Source organism: Eretmochelys imbricata, chromosome 24, assembly GCF_965152235.1.
Source record: "Eretmochelys imbricata isolate rEreImb1 chromosome 24, rEreImb1.hap1, whole genome shotgun sequence".
Lineage (NCBI taxonomy): Eukaryota > Metazoa > Chordata > Testudines > Cheloniidae > Eretmochelys > Eretmochelys imbricata.
This window is the reverse complement of record NC_135595.1, coordinates 20,311,077-20,313,649: the sequence shown is the minus strand read 5'-3', so window position 1 is coordinate 20,313,649 and position 2,573 is coordinate 20,311,077. Positions and strand designations below refer to the sequence as shown.

General features: G+C 65.7%; 1 long non-coding RNA gene across 1 annotated transcript; it reads left to right on the top strand.

Moving 5' to 3' along the window:
* The first annotated feature begins 801 nt into the window (after positions 1-801).
* LOC144279368 (uncharacterized) lies at positions 802-2,288 on the top strand. The gene is made up of 3 exons (XR_013348668.1): positions 802-951; positions 1,361-1,516; positions 2,061-2,288. It is a non-coding gene; the product is annotated as an uncharacterized LOC144279368 (long non-coding RNA).
* Positions 2,289-2,573: the final 285 nt, after the last annotated feature.

The window sequence follows — 2,573 nt, the reverse complement described above, 5'->3', positions numbered from 1 at the left end:
CCAGCCCGGCCCCAGGGCACACCTGTATCCAGCACCCATGGACACCCCCCCATTCCCCAGCCACGGGGTGCCCCTGTACTCATCCCCCAGCCCCCAGGCTCCCCCTGTACCCAGCCCCCCAGCCCCCGAGCACCCCTGTACCCCTGCACCCATCCCCCAGGGTCACCCCTGTATCCAGCCCCACGGACACCCCTCCCTTCCCCGCTACTCAGTCCGCGCACCCCAGAGCACCCCGGTACCCACTGTCAGATCGCCATAGACACTCACTATCTATCCCCCATCTAGCCCCATACACATGATCTAGCTAGCCCCACAGTTACCGCCTCTAGCCCCTATGGGGGGAGGGGGGGGTTGCATGGGGATAGGTATGGGCAGGGGAGAGGATGGATCCTGTTGCCACTTCACCCAGTGAATTTTGGTTATTTAATGTCTAATAGATCTTCAGGTCTGGGAGGGGAGTGGGGTCTAGTGGTTAGGGCAGGGGGGGGCTGGGAGCCAGGACTCCTGGGTTCTCTCCCCAGGTCTGGGAGGGGAGTGGTGTCTAGTGGTTAGGGCGGGGGGGGGGGGGCTGGGAGCCAGGACTCCTGGGTTCATTCTGGGGCCATGTGTCGGTGAGAAGGCATGCAGTGATACAGGCTGAACAAGTGATTCGTTCCCCTGGCTGCAGGGCCACTGTGTCCATGGGGGCAGGATGGCATTTCCCAGACACTGGCAGGTTGATGGGCCCCTGGGGCCGACCTGGGGGGTGGGGGTGGGGGACAGGAGGCGGGATGCCGGGTGAGATGGGCCCGTTGGAGGGCCTCTAACTGTGCTTCCCTCCCCTGTGCCCAGGGGGCGCCATCTCCTGCTATAACTGCACCAGCTCGGAGGGCTACAACTGCACCACGGACCAGGCCACCTGCCCGGGCACCGTCAACAGCTGCATCACCATCGCCTGCGTCGAGGAGCACGGTAGGGCCTGGCCTGTGGGGCTGGGGGAGTGGGGACCGCAGCGCTGCGAGCTTCCCCCCAGCAGTGCCCCCTGGAGCTGCAGGCCTCCCCTGACAGCGGTGACCCCCAGCACTCCAAGTTTCCCGTCAGCCGTGCCCCCCGGCTGCTGCGAGCTTCCCTCCAGCAGTACCCCTGTTTGACGTTGCACACACCTCCCCAGCAGTGCCCACCCACCCCAGTGCTGCGAGCTTCCCCCCAGCAGTGCCCCCCAAATGCCATAGGTAGACTGAGGGGGGTGCAGGTACAAACCTTGCGTGTGGCCTAGCCTCTTGACTGCTCCATCCCAGGGGAATTCTCCCCACAGATCAGGGCTTGCACCATCCCCGCCATACCCCTCGCCTCACCCCCAGTGCCCGCCATGTCCTTCCAGGGGACGAGGACAAGGAGAAGACCGTGTATGAGAAGAAATGCAACTCGGACGACCGGCTTTGCAACCAGTTCTACGGGCTGACGGCTGGTGCTTACCGTCTGCGTTGGAACTCAACGTGCTGCCGGGCGGACCGCTGCAACCTGCCCGAGATCACCCGTAGGGAGCCTCCTGGGCAGCGCCAGGACACCTGGGTTCTCGCCCCAGCTCTGGGAGGGGAGTGAGGGCTGGTCGTTAGCGCGAGAGGGAGGCTGGGAACCAGGACTCCTGGGTTCTCTCTCCAGCTCTCAGAGGGGAGTGGGGTCTGGTGGTTAGAGCAGGGTGGGCAGGGAGCCAGGACTCCTAGGTTCTCTCCCTGGCTTGGGGAGGGGAGTGGGGGTTAGTGGTTAGAGCGAGGGGGAGGCTGGGAGCCAAGATTCGTGGGTTTGATCCCTGACTCTGGGAGGGGAATGGGGGTCTCATCGTCAGAACGGGGCTGGGAGGTGGGAGCCGGGACTCCTGGGTTCCATCCCCGACTCTGGGAGGGGAATGGGGGTCTCATCGTCAGAACGGGGCTGGGAGGTGGGAGCCAGGACTCCTGGGTTCTATCCCTAGCTCTGGGAGGGGAGTGCGGTCTGTGGTTGGGGGGATGGGGCTGGGAGCCAGGACGCCTGGGTTCCATCCCCAGCTCGGTCTCACTCCTTGTTGTGTCTCCTTCCCACAGTGCAGCCCAGCTCTGGGGTGCCCAACGGGCTGCAGTGCCCCTCGTGCTTTGCTCGCGGCTCGGACGTCTGCGTGCCCAGCGAGGTGCTGAACTGCACAGGCCTGCAGACCCAGTGCATCCAATTCGCTGCCACCCGCCGGCCCAGGTACCGGGGCGGGCGCCCCGCTGGGCGTGGGGCCGGGGAGTGGAGGTTCAGTCGTGTGTGTCTGGGGGGCTCTTGTGCCGATGAGGGCTCATGGCCATGGAGGGGCTGCGGGTCTGTTCCCCGTGGGACGGTTGGTGGGCTGGTGCACACGGGGGGCTGGTGCCCAAGGGGTAGTTGCGGGGTTGTGTGTGGGGGGCTGGTGCCCATGGGGGGCTGGTGCCCAAGGGGTAGTTGCGGGGTTGTGTGTGGGGGGCTGGTGCCCATGGGGGGCTGGTGCCTAAGGGGTAGTTGCGGGGTTGTGTGGGGGGCTGGTGCACACGGGGGGCTGGTGCCCATGGGGTAGTTGGGAACTGAATGGGGGGCTGGTA